Source organism: Euprymna scolopes, chromosome 5 (assembly GCF_053919585.1).
Source record: "Euprymna scolopes isolate OS-2025 chromosome 5, ASM5391958v1, whole genome shotgun sequence".
NCBI classification, from domain to species: Eukaryota; Metazoa; Mollusca; class Cephalopoda; order Sepiida; family Sepiolidae; genus Euprymna; species Euprymna scolopes.
In genome coordinates, this window is record NC_136486.1 from 70267816 (window position 1) to 70292626 (window position 24811).

At 39.0% G+C, this 24811-nt stretch overlaps 1 pseudogene; it reads left to right on the forward strand.

Annotated features, from left to right (window-relative positions):
• The first annotated feature begins 7065 nt into the window (after positions 1-7065).
• LOC145277180 (U2 spliceosomal RNA) lies at positions 7066-7191 on the forward strand (annotated as a pseudogene).
• Positions 7192-24811: the final 17620 nt, after the last annotated feature.

The following is a 24811-nucleotide window of genomic DNA, read 5'->3' on the forward strand; positions in this document are numbered from 1 at the left end:
GTAGTAGTAGACGACTTGCTAGATCAGATTGTGCATAATGAACTGGAGGAATGTTTCATTCTCAGTCGAGTCATACCGAAATAAAATGTCTCTTGGTAAGTACTCAGTATTAAACAATAGGAATCAAGGTCATTAGAAGTAATTCTGGGAAAAGCATTGTGTGTCAGGCCTATCGGTGTAGTAGCTAATAAAACGATACCTTTCGATCGCCGTTGACTATAATCGACTATTTTAGCTGTAGAAGTGTAGTATTATTGGTAGTACAAAACTCATTTAATTGTCTTATCTTATATGTTTGTAGCTTTTAAAATATTTTCTAAGTTTTAATTACATTTGATGCATTTGCAACTAATCGAACAGCAGATAGACTTTATTACAAATATTATTCTATTATCGAATACACATGGACAAAGTCAGACAGAAAATGTATTTCCTGGTTTAAACACAGACATTCCGATAAATCAAAGACTTCGATTTATGATGTCTGTGAATAACGATTAAAGTCTAATCGATTACTATTGCTGCACTCCACCTGATTCTTTTATGACCCAGAAAATGTCAATTGAGTTGAACAAGATAATTGACGATTTAGATTACTCAATCTGATTTGTAATTTCAACTTAGATATAGATTAAGTGATAGCAAATACTAGATTAATTTGATTATGGAATGGACGTTAAATTCCAATAAAAATCAATAGCATCGAAGCAAACACAAACTGATTATTGCGGCCTTTATTTCTAACGTATAATAATGATTCGCTCTTGTTTCCTTTTAGTTTTCGTCAATATTTCCATGCTCTTTTAAAACTTTCAATTATTTTATGTGTTATCTACCATTATCCAATATCAATATAACCCGCTTAAAATTACCACAGTAGTGCAAGTTTTAGACAAGCATAAGGATACGCTTGTCCACAACAGAAGCTGTTGCTACGCTAAGAGCTAAGGTTTTTATTCGCGTGCAAGCGACTCTATCAGTCACTCAACGGTCGGTCGGTCTGTCGCTCGGTCTGTCCGTAACACTTTTGTGCTTGGCCTTTTTCGTTAAGACCAAAGGTCTGTTGTTAATAGATGCTGTTCTTAGCTTTTCTTGGCTTCAAAGTGTAGTATCTGTTCTGATACATACACCGCGCGAGGCAGTGCTGTTCTGGCGACACATTCTCGTGCCCGGAACACCTGACAAGCTTGTTGGGTAGCGTTCTGTCCGCACCCCCACTTTGTCTGTCTTTCTCTGCTCTCCCCCCTCACGGGGGGCATCCGAGCTGATAATTTACGACCTTCCCGCGAGGGAGGGTCGGAAACACCTTCTCTCTTCCCTCCACTAACTTCCCACTCCCTCTCCTAGTTCCATCTCTCCTCTTGCCGCCTTTTGGCGCCACTTCTTTTTGGCGCCACTTCTTTTTGGCGCCAAAGTCGGCTCCCCACTTTGGACGCTGACTCCACGTCACTTTTTTCAATTATTTTTTTTTTTTAAAGAGGGAACCAAAACAGACACCCCCAGCCCGGGGGCCACCAATATGGATACCCTCAGCCAGGGGCCACCCAATATGGATACCCCCAGCTAGGGGGCTACTGCTCCCCAAGAGCACGACTCCCCAACAGGAGAAAAAAACAACCGCTGACGGGGCGTACCGCCCGGATAAGACAGCATTGGACGCTCCCCAGGAGGGGAAAATTTAACAACAGCTCCCCCCGAGGGCGACTCCCCCCAAAGGGGAGCAAAACCAAAATCGGTCGTAGCATCTCACTCCGACCACAAAAAGGAGGAGGTGCCAGACCAAAAAGACAAGAAAAGGGAGCAGATCAAGAAAATGAGGGGGTATACCGCCTGGACCTCACAAACGAGGAAGGGGCAGATGCCCTCAAAGTAAACAAAAATGGTCATGCTCCCCAAGAGGCTGACTCCCCAAAACGGGAAGCTGCTCCCGAAAAGGACTCTAACCAAGGAGAATCAGGGCCAAAAGACACTAAAAATGGAGCCGCCCCCCAAAAATGCGACACTCCCACAAAAGGACAGACCAAGAAATCTGGGGAGGCAGGAAGCGTCGCCAATAAACAGGCAGGGGCGACCTCCATAAAAGACCAAAAACGGTCTAACGCCACCAAAGACCCCATACCAACACCAACACCAACACCACTAAGAGGGTCTGCGTGGGGGAAGACCATAGAAAAACAACTGTTCCCTCAAGAGTATAGAGACCTGTACCTGACAAAGTACAGATAATACATAGAAGGGGCAGATATAAAACCCATACCAGGTGCCTGGGAGGTGATTGAGGGCAGAGCCCTGTCCTTTGCCATTTCCGATATACCGGAAAACCGCCTCCTGGGGATGAAGAAGGAAGAGATGGCGAGGATCCTTCATAAACTTAACATCCCGGTAGTATACCTGTACCAGAGGAGCTTCGCCGTGTGGGACATCCTCCTACCCACCAAGGACGACGCGGAGAGACTCTCCCTCCAAGAAATAAAGCATGGGAGAGTCAAACTAATACCTGAATACCAGGGCAAGAGAAGGACTTGGGTGCAGGTATTTAATGTGCCAACCCAAATACATGCGGAAGTGTTAGGATGCCTCTTCAGCCAGTACGGTGAGGTGGAACAGGTGACCCCAGTACGGTCAAAAACTGAGACTCACCTGGGCTGCTACACAATAGCAATGAGGCTGAAGAGGGAGGGTGTTCAAGCGATACCACCGCTGCTGACATACAAAGATGCCACCATAACGGTAGTGGTAGAGGGCCGTCGTCCACACTGCTGGTTCTGCCAAAAGCAGGGCAACATGGCTAGGAGCTGCTTCCAAATGATAACCACTAATCAAACAACCCAAAAGGCGGGAACAACCCCTGAGACAGCGCCCGCGCCAAAACAGGCGGCAACAACCCCTGCAACCGCAGCACCAACCCCAGCTCCAAGGAAAACCCAAACCACCCAGGAGGCCAAAGGGGAAGAATGGAGCGCGATAGTGAGACAAAAACGGAAGCACATAATCCCTTCTGGCACCGTCCCACCACCAGCCCAAAAATCGAGGCAGCAGCCTCTGCAAATGCAGCAACAACAACAGCCACCGCAGCCAATGCCGCGGAAACAACTGTAGCAACAACAACTACCGCATCAGCAAAAGCAGCAAGTGCAGTAAAAGCAGCAGCAGCAACGACACCAGCGAGAGCAGCAGCAACAAAAACAGCTGCATCAGCAACTAGAGGAGCAAACAAAACCAACAGTCCCCACACCAATCGAGACGGGGATCAAGCGGAGAAAAGACTGCTCCTCTGAGGATGAATCCGCAAGTGAGAGTGAGAGGAACTAAACCTCACCTCTTCCCGGTTCATACGAAAGAAAAGCAAAGAAAAACAAAAGAAAAGAGGAAGAAAAGGTGGCCCCCACTCCCTGTGAACATACACCACCCCTAACAAAAAAAATCCACTTCCACCCCCAAACCAGACACTGCACCACCACTAGACACCGCACCAACACTAGACACCGCACCAACACCAGACACCGCACCAACACTAGGCACAGCACCAACACCAGACATCACACCACCACCAGACACCGCACCAACACTAGGCACAGCACCAACACCAGACATCACACCACCACCAGACACCGCACCAACACCAGACACCACTCCACCACCAGACACCGCACCAACACCATGTCAAGTAGTCAGATCTAGGCTTAGAAAGGTAGGCAATGAAGCAGTCAATTCCACCACTGACGTGCGTCGTGAAATTTCTAGGCATGGCTCGGACAAGTACATTGCAAATGTAAGACATCCAGATGGACGCACCCTTGAATCGACTCGGAGATCTGCGAGGGGTTTCGAGAACATTTCGAGGAGCGTTTTACGCAGCAACCCGATCTTCTGGTCCTTGAGTTTAGCGACTATTTGTCCGACTCTCCCCGCCTCGAGGCGGCTAGAGCGGCTAGTTGCGAGGGCCGGGTGACGGAGCGGGAGGTTTTTACTGCGCTGAAGCAGGTCAGCTGTGACAGATCGCCGGGACTCGATGGTCTGCCATACGAACTGTATTTGAGGTTGTCGCCCATGTTTCTGCCTCTTCTGACGGATGTGTTCAACCATTGGTTTGCTCGGGGATCCATCCCGGGGCAAGTCACCAAGGGAGTGATCACATTGCTGAGGAAAGGTGACGGGTATGGTGGGGAAGAGTTAGACGATTACAGGCCCACAACTCTACTAAACACAGAGTTGAAGATTTTGGCCAAGGTCCTGTCGAATCGGCTGCAGGTTGTTATCGGCGAGTTGGTTGAACCGGAACAGAACTACGCTGTGAAGAACAACTTGCACCTGATCCGCACGATCCTAGAGGGATAGATAGATGATGACACGAAAGCCGCGCTGATCAACTTAGATCAGTCCAAAGCTTTCGATAGGGTCAACCATCGTTTCTTGGCATCTGTCTTAGAGGCCGCCGGTTTTAAATCGAACTTCTGCAAGTGGATCTCCATGATGTATCGACAGCCCACAACCGTCGTGCAAGTCAACGGAAAGCGCTCGAAACCCTTTGTTATCTCTCGGTCGGTTCGTCAGGGTTGTCCGCTGTCGCCCCTGCTCTATGTCCTGGCTTTGGAGCCCCTGCTCTGCAAGCTGAGACGTGGGGAGACAAATTCGGCCCTGCGCGGAATTGCAATACCCGGTGGTTCAGCCGCCAAGGTATCCGCGTTCGCCGATGATGTCGCAGTCTTTGTGTCGAGCTTCAGAGACATCGAGATCGTGTCGAAGGCACTCGCTCAGTATGAAAGGATTACAGGGACCCAGATAAACCGTAGCAAGTCGGTAGGACTGCGGTTGGGCGCCTGGACTAGCAACGTCAACCTCCCGGCGCCCTTCAGCTGGACAGATGGCCCGGTTCGAACCTCGGCGTGTGGTTCGGATCGGGTCTCCAGCCTGACAAAAATTGGTTGGAGGTACGGGCAATGGTTGAGGCTGCACTCAATTCGTGGCTTCCTAGGAAAATTTCCTTAAAGGGTAGAGCTGGGGCGTGCGCCACTTACGTCTTTCCTCTCATCCTTTACCGACTGGCCGTACTTCCCCTGTCTGCACAACACCTAACAGCTCTCGTCGAACTCTTGTCTTCACTTCTTTGGGACAGAGGAAGACACTGGGTGAGCAGACAGGTCTGTATTCAACGTCCGTGTGATGGAGGCTGTGGAATGTCGGACTTGAAGTGTCATCGAGACGCTGAGAGGCTGGCCTTCCTGAGCCACTATATGCAGGATGACCAACCGTAGCACTACGTGGTTACTGCCACCTTCCCCGACCTCGTTCTTGACCCTTCTATCGAGAGCCGGCGCAGGCCGCATGGAGAATCTGCCTACATGAAAGAGTGCCGAGTCGCGCTAAAACGACTACCAAGGTTCAGCGACCTTGTGACTGCTACCCGGAGGGAACTCCACAGGGATCTAATGAAGGGGGCTGCTGACGACCCGCTATGCGCGCGTTTGGGTTGGCAGCAGATTGAGATCCGCTCCGCGTGGAGCTGGATCCCAGGTTCGAGTCATCTGAACAATTCGGAGTTCTCTCTGACCTGGTGATTGGCCCGAAATGCACTTCCACTCAACAACGTACAATGCAGTTCTGGGTTTTTGGAGTTGGCTGATTGTCCCCGTTGTGGGACAACGCCCGTAGAATCGACTGATCATGCTTTCTTCGATTGCCGCGAACTCTGCCGGTACTGGTCGTATGTCAGTGAGGTGACGGCTCGCATCCATCCTGAGCATCCTTGCCCTATTACCGTATTCAATGTCGTGGACAATGTGAGGCCACCGTGGGACCGGGAAAGACAAATGGCCTACGTTACGATCCTGGCCGTGGCGAGAATGGTGATATGGACGTCGCGTCTGCAAGGTTGCCGGGGGGGTTGTCTTTTTCTGATCAGGATCTGATCGCTTTCTTTAAACACCAACTACGGGTGAAGATCAGATGTGATAGTAGAAGGCTGCATCGCGCGGCATTTGACAGAATATGGATACATGTAGCAAGTCTGTGTGTACGAAGAGGAGCCAAATTTGAATACGTGTTCCCCGCCTAGGTGTGGAACGCGCAGTTCCGTAAAGTAAAATTTAACAAATAGCCTCTCAGCTAGCTGAGTGTGTGCTCCATCCCTCCCTGATTAGGAAGCCTCCAAGATCCTCACCCCCTCTTTCTTGCAATTTTTGTTTTCACCCCCTCCTCTAAATTTCACTCATCTTGGAGAGAAAGAAATACAAACTAACCCCCATTCCTTACCCACAAAATTTTCTTTTCTCCATTCACCCCCATCTAGAGGGTATCCCCACTTAGAGACTGACCCGCAGAAGCCAGGTTACTTTTACAAACCTAGTGGAACGGGCAGTCTATCAACTAGACGGGGTTGGGAGGGTCCTACTAATCCCCCCTTTTTTCCCGCCCTCGACACAAATGAATTATTGTACTATTTTTATTGTTATCTTGTTTTGTTTTTACACGTCAATAAAAAATGTTTTTTAAAAATTGGGAGTTAAGTAGGATGTCCCCCAGTATGAAAGGGTGAATGTGGTATTATGATGAAAGATACTAGCTGGGAGAAACTTTTGATTTTGTTTAGTTCTGGAGTGACAAGGATGACTAACGACACACATAATCCCCTCTTTTGAGTTGGCCATGTGCCTAAGTTTTTTGTTCATTGTTGATTTTCAATGTATTTTTAACATGAATACAGAATTTAATATCTCAAAGTGTAGTATCTGTTCCGGCTGATACTACAAGCAAAGACCATATGTGGGGGCAGCCCCACATATAAGACCTTGGTCAATGTAGGGGCAACCCTTCATACCAATTGTCACTATCCAGATCCGTTACTCCCCGGGGAGTTGGTCCCCATTTCACTTCACTCCTCACTTTAAAAATCGCCCTTGTGCCTAAATTGCTCGGTGGAGGAGCAAATAAATGCCAACCCTTCATACAAATTGTCACTATCCAGCCTCCCTACTCCCCGGGGTGTTGGCCCCGATTTCCCCTTCACTCCTCAAATTAAAAATCGGCCTTGTGCCTAATTTGCTCGGTGTTGGAGCAAATAAATACAGCTTTTCTTGGCCTTTTGGCCAAGATCAAAGTGTAGTATCTGTTCTTAGTAGATGCTGTACTTATTGTGATATAAAGTGGAGGATCACTTTTCTGCATTAATTTAATGTAAAATGATCACCCACTTTGCAACCAGTTACTCTCAAAGCCATTCAGGTAATTCTCCAGATCATTCAAGTTGTTTTTGAAGGAGTCCAGTAATTTTTAAGCATTCAAGTCATTCTTAAGGTCATTCAATTCATCCTTAAGTTCATTAAAATCATTCTACGTCATTTATTTTTATTTATTTAAGTCATTTAAACCCATTTTTCGGTCATTTTAGTTTATCTTTAAGAATTTCATGTCAATCCTACTTTCACGCACTCATTCATTATACGAGAGCACGCGACTAATGGCTATCGGCCTTGTTCTTGCGATATTCGGGAAAATGTCAATGTCAGAATTATGCCATTTTTGTACTCCTATTGCTGGCAGGCCTACACATGTCGAACAGGTTTGAGACCAAGTGGTAACCGAGCTACGAGTGATCTAGTAAAAATCTAAGAGAAACTCCATATGTATATCTCTCATCTTATAATCATCTTTGGTTCACCGTGTGTAAAGCTAAGGCATGTCAGGCACTGAACCGCAAATCAATGAGGTAAGAATGGTGGTATTGCTTTTGCGCCAGTAATTTGTGTGGTATTAGTAAAGATTTACCCGATTTCGTATGTGACTGCTAAGCTCACTGCTTTTGTTGATTGGTGTGAACCCTGCAATGTTGCATGCTAACGAATCATTGCAACCCACGAGTACAGCTTCATCCACACAAGATAATTTTAAAGCACTATCTCTTTTTAAGCTCTATTCAAAAGTTTGACTCGCTACTCCTCTTTCCCCAATAACAGCTACAACAGCATCCCCTATAAGGTTTCACAAAAAAGTAGATGAATTTATTAACTTCTTATGTTATTTTGTGCTAGGAGAATGGATTTCGTGTTTACTTACTTCATATTCGCTGCAAAATAAAAAGACAGAGTCAGCCTGAGATAGTTCAAAATTGCCGATGATGGGCCTGGTAATATTTTCAGTCAAGAGAGCGGCCATAAACAAAAGCCCTAACGAGGGAAAATACAATGTCTGAGAGGATCGATTGGATCGAAGCGAACCACGGGATTTTCAGGCAAAAAAGCATCGCATCTCTAACGAGTCATTAGATATTAATTTTTATGACTTGTGAAAATCTCTAATCATGTACGAATAGAAATACATTTTATTATTTTATGCTCGAATTTATTATATTGAACTGAATATGCTGAGATGAGAAATAGGCATCTTTCGTAATGTAACTATTATCAAAAATCATATGGGTTTACAATTTTAACTTATAGAAGTCGGAAGCCGATAGAAAAATTCTATTCAGAATTGTATATTTACTTATTCTCTCATATAATCTTTATTGTTTAATACATATGTTCACAAAATGCTCACAATTGCATCATGTTACTGGTTATTGTTGCATATGTAAATGCATGAACGTCACTGTATTTTTACGATGTGTATATACATATATGTATATACGATTTATATATACATATTATTATGAGTGTGTTTATACATGTGCGCATACATATTTGTTTATACATGTGTACTAGTCTGGAAGTAAGAATATTAGTATGTAGATATTAATATTTTTCGTGATATTTTGGATCTGTATATATATATATATATATATATATCATTATATATATATATATCATTATATCATTATATATATATGTATATATATTATATATATATATGTATGCTTGTGAGTTTCGATGTGTTCATGCGGTATTAAATTTGTAAAATATAGTTTGAAATTTTTAGATTTAAACTCTCCTTTTATCATAAATTTTCATCTCTCGAACTAAGTCGCAATAAACATTTCACACGAACACACAAACACACACATACACAACACTAGTTGTGATTATCACTATAAATGAGGATAGTTGTTCAAAGATCCAAATTACAACGGTGTTCTTTGTCGGTCGGTAAGGAGAATTTGAGCGAATTGACGTATACATAAAGAAAAAGAATGAATGTAACACATATTCGGATAGTATAGTTTATCTCAGCGGTTTAAACTTCATTTACCTTTTATTATTAATAAACCTCTCGAAATATAAAAATTATAATAGAAAATTTTACGTCTTTATGTTTTCATAAGTTGGTTTTTAGTTGTCAAATGTAGAAAATTCATTATTTTTAGTCATGGAATGTGTATGTGCGTGTTTGTGCGTGTGAATGGAGTAAATAGATACACATGTTTTGAAAAGTAAATAGGTTTAGAGAATCTTTATTAACATGAGCTAGATAATGTTGCATATTTTCTGAATAAATCAATTGGACAAGCACTAGCTTAGAACTTATAGTAGAATGCCGAAGTCCTTACTAATTTATCCCTGAAGAAATATTTCTATACTAAAGAAACACTAGATCTATCTAAATTTGAACGGTGTAATATTGATATTTAATCAATATCTGAAATTAAAAATCTATATATCTATAAAAGTGAGAATGTGTGTGCGTGAAGACAGTTCTCAACCTACGCTAATATACTAAACGAAGTTTGGATTTAAAGACATGAGATTTTGCATATAATGTATTCAGACATGTGGAAAACCTTTTAATCGGTTTAAATCCGGGAACACTGCTGCCAAGCGGTCAAAATTGAAAAATTCGTACTTGATGATCTTCGGATTTTAGCTGTTTGTCAACTGTTTCATACGGTTTGAAAACACTTTTAAAATATCCTGCCAACCTGGTCTAATTGTTATTGTATGTGACTCACTGTCTTTAAGGTTTGATGTCGATCTCAGCTTGAGTATGTTTTTTTTTTGTTTTTGTGTTTTTGCTTACGAGAAGTGAATTGTTTGGAAAAAGACATAATACTCGCATGCACATGACAGTTTCTTTCCGTTATTTACTTATATTTTTAAGGAAATTTACGTTACGTTTATGCCAAGCATAATGCTAGGTACATCTTCTAGTATATATATATATATATATATATATATATATATATATATATAGTCTTTGAAGTTTTTAACCTTTAAAACTATACAAAAAATATTTTTTATCATTCGTTAGAAAACCATCTAATCAGTAAGTTATTTAATCACCTGCAATAACTGCATCAACTCGCTCTCGAATTTACTATAGTACCAATAATTTATTTTTCAAGGAATCATCTGTTGTTTTCCATATATATACATATATGCACACACATATACATATTTATATATACATATATACATATATGTATATATATATATATATATATATATATATATATATATATATATTGGTCAATATCAAGTTTCTTTCGAACTCCTCAAGAAACTTTAAAATGACGACTTTTAATGGTTTTCGGTGGTGCTGAAAACGATTATGTCATTTAAATTTGGGGCAGATAAGTAGTTTTCATGATATGAAGAAATACTTTTTCAAAAAGCGGGAATCACTTTTTACGTAAAATGAGCACGCACTTCGTGGCCAGAAATTACCGTATATCATAAACAAATTTAACTGATATTCCCTTCAACACCCCAAAAAGCAGCGCTGTTTTGTTTTTTACTAAGAGATTAGTTCATTTTTTCATCTCATAATTTAGGACGCTAATTATGCTGTAAGTTTATCTCTTCCTGATCTACATCAATGATCTCCCAAAACACATTCGTTGACATCTATGCTGATGACACGACCATCTATGGCACCACATCAAAGGCGTAAATGACAACGTTCTCTCTCCTCTGATCTTGAGCGCGTGGTACAGTGGTGGAAGAAGTGGCTGGTTACTTTTAATGCATCAAAAATCAAGCTCCTATCTTTACAGCACCAACGCTCTGATCCACATCTGGCATCAATGTAAATGGATGGCTCTCGTCTTGAGGAGGATCCATGTTTTGACAAGCTTCCAGGTTTGACATTTATTTCTGATCTGAAATGGAACACGTACATCAAGTCTGTTGCACAGATCGCTCGTAAAATAGTGGGATCCTTGTACCGCTCCAAAAGATATCTCAGTACTGATGCAATTCTCTATCTGTATGAGCCAAGTAAGTCCAAGGATGGAGTACTGCTGACACAGCTGGAGCTGCTAAAATATCCTATCTTGCCTTGATTACAAAATGGACTACGTGACTTAGTGGATGATGCCCTTTTCCTTCCCTGCAACCTCTCTACCATATATATATATATATATATATATATATATATATATATATATATATATATATGTGTGTGTGTGTGTGTGTATATAAACAAAAATACCCAAACCGCTGCCTTAATCATAAGATTAGCAAAATATTATCGGCGTTTTACTTTATCATATTTTACGAAGAAGTTCTCAACACTAATTACTAAAAATATTCATTTGACCAGGCATTGATTTTACATGGTGATTACTTCACATCAGATACATACCTCAATTTTTGTAAATCGAAAGTTGAAACCCCGCCAATATACTGACCGTCACTGAAATAGTCAAGGTCAAAAGACAAGGTCAATACTTATATATAAAACACTTTGTGTGCCTAAGTAGTGTTTCCTATTGTCTCTGTTACAACTGATCCGATTAAAAACTTACACAAAAATATTTCATTTATCTCGGTTTCTTCATACATAGATTATGTCTCGGTATGCCTCCGATAAGTACGAACAATCATAATCAAAATACAGGAATAGTCCGATTTTGATTAATATTAACGCATTACACAACCTAACATCAAAAGTGCGTTTGAGAAGTTTTATCATCGCACAAACAACTGGGCCCGGCGTATAAAATAAATAGTAGTTTCTTTGATAAGACAGGGATGCGTGCAAAATGAATAATTGGGTTTGGAGCAAAAATGAGCAATGGTATTTGACTTTTGAATATTAAACATAATCCAAGCTATTATAAAAATAATTTTATACATAACTTTTATGCAGTATAATTTAGACTACAATATATTGCGGAATAACGCAGTACGGGAAGGCATGTCAATATTACTGTAAAACTCTACATCACTACGCGTGTCCCCTTATCTGCCTGTAGGTAGATATTTCTTGCTTCTTTGTTTGTCGTACTCTTTCTCTCACCGGTGAGCATCTCTGTTTTCCGTCAACAAAAGAACTTTCAAAATATGTGAACCCTGACTCAATCAATACGTTATGAACCATTCTGTTGACCTAGCAATGGCAAGTTAGTTTTTCTTTTGCACAGGGGCGAGTATGGTGCCCACATCTCGTCCCTGTGTCCAAGCTCAGGTCATTTTGACGCGACGCGGCTCTTTCTCTGGCATCTATAAAAGTGCATGGTTGGCTTACGGAACTGCTTTGGTACTCCATAACGTTCGCCTCGTCACGCATTGTATACAAATATAACCATTTCTTGGTTACACCATGTCTGATATTTTGACCGGTTTGGTAACTCTACTCTAAACAGCGCGGAACTAGACTCTATGCAAACAAATCGACCAAAACATATCTTCAGCAGAGAAAATAGTTATTTTCAAACCGACTGAGATGCATTAAGGATGAACGTGTTTGTTTTAACCCAACTATGAAAAATTTACTCACCTCTCGTTTTATTTTACAGGTGAATTTCATCTCGTACGTAAGTCGTAGCGTATAAAATGCATGCTGTTTAGTAGCGTCTTATTTTTCCTCGAACTAGCTTATCTCATAAAATGCGAGAGTAATCAAATAATCGGATCTTCTTGTATCGATCATCAACCATTCCTGATATAACATAAAATACCTTTTGCGATAACCGAAAATATTTTATCAGTAAGGCGACCTCTTCGAAACCTGCTTAATTTCTGTTTTAGCAATTCTCTTCATTGCTACTCATTTACAAGACTTTGAGTAGCAAGTGTATTAACCTTGATATTACGGAACCATGGCCCAATTCACTTAAGTAGTTCAGCTGTCTTAGCAACAAGTTCTGAAGGAAATGGAATTTTTACACTTGTGTACTGATGCACCCATCGTTTTACCGTTAAATTAGTTTTCCTTATCAAGCGGTAACAAGGCCGGAACGTTAACTCCTAAGGGGATCGTCTACAAATAGCTTCAATGATGATATATTATTCCCAGTCTTTCAAGTTAAAATAACTCACTACGATTTGAATATATTAATGCATACAAAGTTACAGTAACACGCACAACTATTAGATACGTGTTATTTTTTGTTATAAATCTTGTTTATTACAGTTATGATTACAGTTGTCAACTAATTTTTTCACACATACGAAACTGCCACCAAAAACAGAGACCTACTCTAAGAATACTAAAATATCTACGGAGCCAACGACTTTTCTCCTTTCCTTTCCAAATCTAAACCAACATGCCATGTGACAGGCGAAGTCCACATGGACCGACACGTTCCACGAATAACATTCAAGATGAGAACACTAGTCCGGTTAAAACAAGTTTATGTTCGCCATTTTGCCTGAAATTCTAAGATTTATATCTCGTTAAACTCATTTTGTTGTTTGCAAAAAGAAATATTAAAAACACAAGATTAAATCTATTTTTGTCACACAGAAGTATTGGATATATGGTATATTTTGTTAAATTTCCGATCGAGGCTTTTATTTTATTTTAAAAGACTCATATTTTCGATAGAATTTGAATACAATCCCTGACTAATAAGGGAACAACAAAATTGTTTACAAGACGATGTTCTCATCATCTCACTTTTATATATTTACTAGCGAGGGGTACCCGGCGTTGCCCGGGTGTTTGGAGGTGTGTTGGGGGGTTAAAAAAAGTAAGTATGAGAATCGAACCCGAACCGTTGAGGCAAAGTTGTAAATTAAAGTGTGAAAAAAAAACGTGTGAAGTTAACCATTGCCCCGCCGCGAGATGCTAGCGGAAACAAGTTTGAATTTATTTAATTAGTTGGATTTAGCAGGTTCCCGTTTTAAATGAGGTCAACTTTTTATTTATTACTGAACGCTTTTTCCCCCACACCCAAGATGTTATAGGAAAAAGACTAAGCCACATGCGGCGAGCGACAAATATTGATTATTTATCTTCCCGAAATCGAGCAAATTAAATATACAGGCGAGCTTCGTTGTTAACTGTGAGATATTACGATATGTGATATAAAACTTTTAAAAAGTTGTGAACCGCAGCCCGCTTCTCTGAAAGAAGTTTTTTTGTAGACACACAGAAAAAGCGAGCACACATGCATACATACATACATACATACATTTTCGCTTTTATATTTATAGATATTCTGCAATTCAAAATTAAAGAATCATTCATGGATCTGTGAGATAGAATAATTGAATGTCAGAAAATATGAAAAGGTCACCGGAAAATTAGCAAAGAAAAATTCTAGTAGTAAATACATTAGGATATATCATCAGAAATTATTAGAGGTATGGCGACGCTACACAAACTTCTAAGAAATAGAAGATCGAGGAAAATAAATGGGAGTACTACAAGACGAAATAAAAATATGCAACACAAATCTTCATTTTGCGTTCTAAAATCAAAACTGATATCGAGGAGATGTGAATTAATGTAAATAAGGATATTATTAGCATAGCTTTGTAGCCTACAATCCTTCGTTTAAGATAACCTTTACTAAAAATCAAACATGTCGAGGCCGAGTAAAGTTTGTCGAAATTTAATTAAATATATGTATGCAGTTTGGGGCCAAGTTAATCTGTAATTTGAACTATTATGAATGAATGCCGTGACAAATATTTGGCGGAAAAATGGCACTGTCTTTAATAAGCAAGTTTAGGATGGTTTTATTATATGGGAATGGCTTTCTTCAAGAGCACCGGCGAGTTACAAGTTATTAATGGCAACGTACACAAGATGATTTTAGTAATGAACCTTGAAGAATCTGCAACTTCATTAGGGTATAATCGAGAGTTCATGGTTTAACACGAAAATGATTGCAAACATAGCACAAAACTTACAAAAGAATAGTTTGAAAATATTTATATTAGTACTCTTAATTGATCAAGTTATTTCACTTGTATCAAATTGTGAATTTATGATATACTTGAAGGTAAAAATTTACAAGCGAAAAGTACAAAATATCAAGCTATTAGAGGAATCATGCAAAGACGAATGGAGTAAAATAATAGGGGAGCAGTGTGTAAAACATGTGGACAACTATAAAAAGCGAGTGGAAGCACTAAAACAAATCACAGGGTGTAAAACAAAAGATTCAACTGAATTTTCCAATGCTTTTTATGGTGTACGAGGGGCGTACAATAAGTAATGCTCCTGACTCACTTCCCAAAGTAGTAGGGCAACGAAACTTGGCACAGTTATTAGTTTTTTCTCTACATAAGAACCACCCAGAGTTATGCATTCTCCCATCGTTTGATACAACTCTGGAGCCGTTTTTGTAGAACATCCCACGTTGGTCCTCCAACCACGACGTGAAGTCAGAAATCAAGGATGCATCATCTGGAAAACACTTTTTTTTCAAAAACAACGTTCATGGCTGGGAAGAGGTGAAAGTCACACACGGCCGTGCTTCTGATCTGGCGACATGCGAGTTGTGTTTTAGAGCGTTGTCCTGCAGGCGGAGGATATATTTGCTGATCTTGTACTGCCTCGTGATTTTGATAGCTTCTCTTAATTTCCTCAAAAGTGAAGCATAATAGGCTCCTGTAATTGTGGAACTCTTTGCCAGGAAATCTGTCATCACTATTCCGTCATGATCCCAGAAGACTATGAGCATGACCTTGCCAGCGGAGAGCTGCACCCTTGCCTTCTTTGGAGGTGGTGAGTCCAATGCTTTCACTGCATTGACTTGGCTTTGGTTTCTTGATCATAGTGATGGACGCAGGTTTCATTCTGTATAATCAGTCTTTTGTGAAACCTTGACTCATCTTCTTGGCAAATCTCCAAATTCATCCTAGACCACTCGACGCGTTCTTGCTTCTGGAATGGTGTGAGCAACCTGGGAATCCATCTGGCAGACATTATGCATATGCAAATGGTCATGAATAATAGTTTACACGGACCCTGTACTACTCTTGACATCTTGGGCTATTTGGCGAATAGTAATACGCTGATCTTCCAAAATGGCAGCCTCAACTTGACGGACAGATGCTTCATCAATGGCAGAAGGGGGCGACCATGTCTGGAAGCTGTTTCCACAGACTTCCGAGCATCTTTGAATTCACGATGCTAGCGTTTTACAAGTTCATATGATGGGACATTATCATCATAAGTTTCTTTCATTTCATCAAAAGTCTTCTGTGGTGTGCGTACTTTCAAATACAAAAACCGGATCACTGCTCGACATTCAAAAGGCTCCATTTCACACCTGACTCCGTTCAAACACCTGTAAAACAGAAACCACGATTAGTTCAGAGCTATAATTTGCCACATAATCCGTAGAGATATAAATCATTACGCATGCAAAATTTCAGCTAGATCAGACAACTGAGAGTGGATCAGGGGCATTACTTATTGCACGCTCCTCGTAATTTTGAACTTTGTTAATAAAATAGAAACAAGCAATTATGTTTTTAATTTTCGTTCGACATATAGCTAAAACAAATATGGCGATATTGCTTACTAAATAAACAAGTTATAACAGGCAATAATATGTATCCAATATGTATGCGCGTCAATATATATTATCATCTGTTCGATGTATATTATCATCTGTTCAATGTATATTATCATCTGTTCAATGTCAACCCAACATAGAATCTAAACTGACAAATCTAACTTTGCTCCTTATTAGATAATTTTTATGTGTTAAGATTATACATATGTAAATTAATTATAAAAATAATAGGGATCTGTAACTCTTTATCATTATAATCTATATAATAAAGGTTAATTTATATATGTCCGGCAATCTTCAAAAATACCTGATGCGATTTTATTTTGCTCAGAATAGCAAGGGAGAAATGTTCTTACATATTACCAATTAAAAATAATGGGGTATTTTTTTTCAATTTAATAGGCATCAATATAAGAACACCTTTTGTTGTGGCCTTATTTTAGGGGTTCACAATATCAAACAGGAGAGTCTGTAAAGTCATGTCAACGATTAGGCTGGCATGGAATCTCTGATTAGAGAGTCCAGAATGGCTGCCTTTCGCAGCGATGGGAGAGTCCATGTGAAGACAGGAATAGGGATATCAGTTACCCCAGAACACCCCCCTCTGAAGATTTATTTCCCTGAAATATATTTTTTCTCTTAGGGTTGACTTCCAAGGGATCCGTCAGCTTCCTTTTTCTAGTGGAACGACGTATTTCCGTACTTGTTTGAGGAAGTTCCAGATCAAATGCCTCATATAGGAGGTCCATCGTCTCTTCTTCAGATGGAATTTCACTTGGCTCGTCTGAAGTGCGTTTGCAAACTTGGTTTAAGTGTTTTTTATGTGTGGAGTGTGGTCCTTCCACCATATAGACCATACGACCGATCCTATTAATGATCGTTCCCCGCTCCCAGAAGGTACTATTATCTTTATGCATTTGGAAAAATATCTTTTCTCCCGGCATGTAGTTCTTCTTGGGTATCGTCAGCTTGGCGTGTTTTACCTGCTTTGGTAATAACTTATCAAAAACTGGCCGTATTTTCTTTGCAAACATTACTTCCACTGGAGACATCTGGGATGGTGTGTTTCCGTTGGGCGTTATGCGGTACACCTGAAGAAATTGTTGTAGGGCTTTTTCGGATGGCGTGTCCTTAGCCTTCTTCAAAGCTCTTTTCAGTGTGTCCAAAAATCTTTCCGCCTGGCCGTTTGACCTAGGGTGGTATGTCGGAGTTGTAATGTGGTCCACTTGGAAGTCTCTAATGAACTCTTTAAGTCCCCGGACGTAAACTGAGTGCCGTTATCTGACACTAAACAGTCGACCACTCCGAATCGTGCAAATAACTCATGAAGAGTTTTTATGGTGAAGTCCCTAGTTGGGCTCTTACATGTAAAGACTTCGGGCCACTTGGAAAAACTGCCCACTATTATAAGGTAGTAGTGTCCATCAAGTGGTCCTGCATAGTCCACATGTATTCGTGACCATGGATAGTCGGCTTTGGGCCATGGACTGAATTGAATAGGTGGTGCTTTCGCAGCTAGAGCACATCCTCTGCATGATTTCACTTTTTCTTCAATGTCCTTGTCCATGCTTTTCCAGTACACGTATGAACGCATGAGGCTCTTCATTCTGATGGCGCCAGGGTGTCCTGTGTGAAAATCCTTGAGGATTTTTTTTTTATGTAGGGTCGCTGGAATAACTACTCTATCTCTGTATAGTAGAACCTGGTCGCACACTGAGAAAGCTTCTGCTACTTGTTCATCCGATTCCAGTTTTGCTTTGGTTTCTTTTATAAAATCGTCACTCTCGGCTTCTTTTCTTATGTCGTCTAGGGTAACCGGAAGTTCTTTCACTGTGTTACATAGAATCAAAATGTAGTCCTTCTCTGATTGAAGTGATGCGATAACAGAATCCTCAAGCGGTTCTCCAGTTTTTGGTATTAACCGGGATAGGCCGTCAGCATGTCCTAACTTCTTTGATGGTATAAACTCCATTTCGAAGTCGTAATTGAGTAGGATTGTTCCCCATCTTTGCAGTCTATTTGCCGTATGTGTAGGCAATCCTTTCTTGAACCAAAGATAGCGATGAGCGGCTTATGGTCCGTTTGGAGTTTAAATGTCTTCCATGTAAAAATCTATTGAATTTAGCCACAGCGAAAATAATACTTAGAGATTCTTTCTCTATTTGGGAATAATTCTTTTCCGCCGGTAGTAGGGTTCTAGACGCATGTGCTATCGGTTTCGTTGAACCATCAGGCATTTTATGTAGGATTCATGCGCCGATTCCATATGCACTAGCGTCACTAGCGACGATTATGTCCAGTTTCGGATTATAATGGATCAGGAACAGTTCTGATGTGAGCATGTTTTTTAGCTTTTCGAATGCAGTCTGGCATTCTGTGGTCCAATCCCAAACTTTGTCCTTCCTAAGTAGCTCGTTTAGGGGTGCACGTAAAGTATGCAGGTTTGGAATAAAAGCTTGATAATAGTTGGCTAAGCCTAAGAAACTTTGCAAAGTTGTAAAGTCATGTGGCTCAGGCATATTTCTTATCGCTGTGGACCTTTCAGGATCGGGCCGTCTACCGTTCTTGTCTATTATCTGACCAAGGTATTTAATTTGGTTGAGGAAAAATTCGCATTTGGTGTCTTTCAGTGTAAAGCCATACTCACTTATTTTTTCAAATACCCGAAAAACATGTCTTATATGTTCTTCTATAGATTCACTTTTTACTAGAATGTCATCTAGGTATCCTATAGAAAAATCAAAGCCGCTCAACATAGTGTCGATTATTTGCTGAAAGATAGCCGGGGCGACCTTGATACCGAAAGCTAACCTATTAAACTTGAACAGTCCCCTGTGGGTGGTAATACATAATAGTCTGGACCTTTCTTCTTCCACGGGAATTTGTAGGTATGCTTCGCTTAAATCTAGTTTTGAGAAAATTTTTCCTCCATTGAGTTTCGTAAATACTTCCTCGGGGCTAGGTAGCGGGTAGTGGTGATCCCTTAGTGCTGCATTCAACCCTGTCGAGAAGTCTGTGCAGACTCTGATATCCATTGATTTTTTCTTTACGTATACAGTGGGGGCAGCCCACTCACTGTCGTCGACTTGGGTCAGTATTCCTGTCTTGACGAGTCTATCTAGCTCCTCGTCAATTTTTTGTATGGAGGCAAATGGTATGCTGCGTTTCTTTTTAAAAACCGGGGTGATGTTATCTTTTAATTCGAACTTCGCCTTCATTTTTGTGCAGCAGCCTAATTTGCCCGAAAAAACATTAGGAAATGACCCCATCAAGTCTTCCTTAAGTTTTTTTTTTTGCTTCGGCTGTAGGGCTGTCTATTTTCTGACAAAAATCGCTCATGGGCGAGTCCCAGAGTTCAAATTGTTGAATCCAGTCCGTCCCGAAAAGATTATTTGATTTCATTAACACAAACATTTTTAGTGTTAAAGTTTTGCCCTTCAATGTTACATTTGTAGTGACTTCGCCTTCAAACCTAATGCGTTCTCCCGTTACCGAGTGCGCCACTCTGTTGGTTTGTCTCATTTCTGGTTTGCCAATTTTACACCAAGTATTATAGTTTATTATGGACAAATCTGAGCCACTGTTTTTGTACCCGATTTTGACTATTACGTACTTCCGTACATTTTTATCTTTCCCTAGAATTCTCGTCGTTTTGACGTAACTCTTGCGAGGTCCTTTTACTCTGCAATGCGAGGCTTTGTGGCCATTGCGTCTGCATAGATCGCATTTACGGGACCGGTAAGGACAATCTTTCTGCCAGTGGAGTTCTCCACATCCTCGGCATGGGTAATGTGGTAAATCAGGCTTATTTTGGTATGTTTCCTGAGTATTGCGTTTGGTTTTCACTTGACTTTTTGGGAAGAACGTTTTTTTTTTATTTTGCACTTTCTTGATGTATGATGCATTTGCCTCTTCTATATTTCTGGAGTCCTGTTTCTCAGAAATAATTCTTTGGCATTCCTCAGCCAATTTTTGAAGGGTAATGTCCGGTTCCTTTTCGAGTGTGTTCAATGTCCTGCGTCTGATTTCAGCGCCCTTGGTTGAGACTAAACCTTGAATAAAAATGAAGACCTTGAAATTTTCAGCCGTTAACGAAGATAATTTAAAATTATCACAATGCCTGTTCACGACTGACGCAAATGTTGTGTAGTGTTGGTCTTCTTTGCGAGTCAGGTTTATACATTTCCATCTCTTATGGAATAAACTAGTTTTCGGGCAGTATAACTCCATTAAGGATATTACAGCCTCGTCGAATGACAATTCATTCGTCTGTTTTGGCAGTATATAGTCCACGAACTTACTATGTTCCATGGCTCCCAATTTTTGTAGTAAGAGACGAACCTTCATCTGCTCGCTCCAAGTTTTACAATCAATTCTGAACATGTCGCCGAATCTGCGGAAATAGGCTTCAAAAGTTAATTCTTCATCAGGCCGGTACTGAAAAGTTTCCAACGCTGACCAGATTGCAGTTTGGAAAAAAACGTCCTTGTCTGACTCTCTACTGTCTTTTTTAGATATAACCTTAGATAATATTTCCGACTTTCTCTTTGCTTGTTCTTGCATTTCAAGTATTTGGGCATTAAATTGTTTTCTTTCTTCTTCACTTTCTTCTTCTCTTCGTTTTCTTTCTTCTCTTTCTTCGAACCTTTCGGCTTCTCTTTGTCGTTTTTCCTCCTCCATTTGCTTTCTTTCTTCTTCTCTTTGCTTTTGTATTTCAGAGAACTGAGTTTGCTGCAACTTGTTTCGAAAGTTCTTCCATGTTGAAAAATAACTAGTCTCCGAATTTCTAGGTCTGAGATATTTCACCAAGAAAAAAACAATTTTATGAAGATGATATATGAAATAAATATTCACACATGAGGAGGGACAGAAGGAAAAGAAAAAAAAAGTTCCGTGTTGTATCTTAGCAGAAAATGTAATAAGACACTTAAAAAGTTTTTGTTTAATTTCCATGAAAAAAAATGAATAACTGTACCACTTGTTGAAGTCAGAGAATTTTGTCAACATCAAAAGTATTTAAGAAATATCAGAGAGAGAAAAAAATCTTTTAAAGTTACCGTTTTTTTTCTCTTTTTTTTCCTTTTCTTTTTCTTTCCTGAAGTCCATAAACTTTTTTAGTTTCGACTTTCAGTATTTTTCTAATTTCCTTTTGTTGTTGTTGTTGCTGAAATATTTTCCTTTTATAGAGTTGTATTTTTATAATCCTCGAATATGCTTTTATGGTTAGTACATATCCACATTGGCATGTTGTTGGACCTTGTTTCAATAAATAATTGTGGGTTAGATGCAAGTGTCCTATGTAGAGTCGGTTTAATGACTTTTCTGTTTCTGTTTTTATTTTTCTCGTTCACTGTAACAGAGAAAAAATGGTTGCTTGCCAGCTAAATACAAAAGCGTAAATTCAAGTTCACCAATAACTTTTTTTTCTTGTTGTTGAAAAAAAGAAGCAAACTTGTTTAACTTTTTAAAGTTGAATCAGAAAAATAGGAAACACGCGTGTTCAAAAATACAAAAGCGTAAATTCAAATTCACCAATAACTTTTTCCAGCATAGAATGTAATCTATTTCGTTTTAAAACAAGAAATTAATTAGGACAGCAATATATATTTTTTCTACTAACAGTTTTGGTTTGGCGATAACTTTCTTTTTTTTTCTTGTTGTTGAAAAAAAGAAGTAAACTTGTTGAACTTTTCAAAGCTGGTAGAAAAATTTTAAGTTGAATCACAAAAATAGGAAAATAGACGTTTTTGATTATTAGTCCAAAGGAAAGGGTCCTTCTGAGGTTTTTTTCATTCCTACGTCGCCAGATGTTGTGGCCTTATATTAGGGGTTCACAATATCAAACAGGAGAGTCTGTAAAGTCATGTCAACGATTAGGCTGGCATGGAATCTCTGATTAGAGAGTCAAAAATGGCTGCCTTTCACAGCGATGGGAGAGTCCATATGAAGACAGGAATAGGAGTGTCAGTTACCCCAGAACAGCTTCTTCTAAATATTGCCTGATTTAAATAGGAATACATACGGAAACATAGTTATTTATCTCGGTATGAAATGTATCTTATCTCGGGAGTTTTTGTACTTTTTACCCGCTCTCGCGTATTCATTCATTAACAAATATGTCTTGAATTTTAAAAGTTAAACGTCTATTATTTGTTTTGGATTTTACAGCAAGCTTGTGTTCGCTCATGACAACAATAGAAAATTAATTGTTATTGGTAAAAATTAATTACTTAAATACATGGTAGCACCGCCAGTATAGAAATAAGAGACTCATTCATTTTAGTCGCGCAAGAAAAGTGTTATAATAGATGTATTACTACTTATGAAAATTCGAATGCACTCAAATCCCAATATATGTAAGTAATGGATGTAACTGAACAGGTCGTGGGTAATCTCCCTTTGTTACGTCTCTCCGGATTAATTTAAATTTTATAAATCTTACCATACAAAAAATATACAAATATTTGATAAAATTATATGAAATTATAGTGCTTTTTTTTTAAATCAAGCGTGAAAATTCCAACCTTTTCTAGTAGTGTATAATTTAAGACATTTAAAATTACTCCAATAATTTACCTAAAGAGAATAAAAATAATTGCGATCTTACAATTAAAGATGCGTAGCGAGATATATTCCATCAATTCGTTTTTACGCTTTATTATTATTATTATTATTATTATTATTATTATTATTATCATTATTATTATTATCATTATTATTATCATTATTATTATTATCATTATTATTATCATTATTATTATTATTATCATTATTATTATTATTATTATTATTATTATTATTATTATTATTATTATTATTGCCGCCGTTTACTTCTCTAGAAGACGTGATTCTCTTTACGGATTACACAAATAACAGATTAATATGAGTGTGGGCAAAAATCAGTAGCAAGACGCAGCTGCTCTGACCGAGATTTAAAGCCGTTTGAAGAAAGATGTAAGATGTTGGGTCAGTTAAGTGTTTATTCTTATGTATCCACGGCGTTTCCAGGGAATGATAGAACCCGCGTGTGTACTTTTGTTACAATCCAGAACCTCATATTTCTATTGTTGTTCTTATATTATTTAATTTCTATGGCTATGTTTTTAATTTCTATATATTTTCTTAAACTTTTAGTAATAAATAAATGTATTAATTTCTGTTTACGGTTTAAAAATTAGATGTTCATTGATTTCGAGAATAAACGCAGATACTTATTACTATAGTATTATTATTATAGTATTGTTATAGCATTATTATAGTATTGTTATAGTATTATTATAGTATTGTTATAGAATTATTAGAGAATAAAATGGAAAACTAATACCAACATTTGATTTCTTTTAAAAAGTTTACTAAATCAAGTTCTGTGTAAGAAAAGTGATTCGTACCTCCAATGACCTCTGGTGTGAGGAGACAGATGATAAACCGCATTCTCCTCTTTTTTTTCTTTTAAAAAGTTTACTAAATCAAGTTCTGTGTAAGAAAAGTGATTCGTAACTCCAATGACCTCTGGTGTGAGGAGACAGATGCTAAACCGCATTCTCCTCTTTTTTTCTTTTAAAAAGTTTACTAAATCAAGTTCCGTGTAAGAAAAGTGATTCGTACCTCCAATGACCTCTGGTCATGTTTTATATTATTAGGTAATCATGTTACACTTAGTGAAGTCACATAGATTATGCTATAACATATTTTCTTTTCTCGTTTTCGATTGCTTTTTACCCTCACGATAGCTAAGTTCTTTTTGCATCCGCTTAACGTTTTATTGTTACTAATACGCATTTTTTAGACTAGAGAAGTCGCACTTAACGTCAATCTGTACCAGGACGCTAAGATGTTTGTTCTCTCTCTCTGTCTCTCTCTCCCTCTCTCTATCTCTCTCTCTCTCTGCCAGTTACCATTGCCTCGTAAGGAGAAAAATCTGCAAATCTATTTTGAGGTCGTATTCCCAAAGTAACTCCGGCAATTATATTCCTTGTAGAGTCCTAGCAAAAAAAAAAAAGCTATATGATTTGGTATAAGCATCTGTAAACAAGTGTATCGTAGAGCAGATAAACTGATAGACAGAGGGATTAGAGATTTAATAAAGCTTTATGTATTCGTTAGTGTACTTGTTGTAGAATATGTTCATTATAATGAGACACACTGGAAACATTTACTAGAATGACGCACGAAACGAAACAA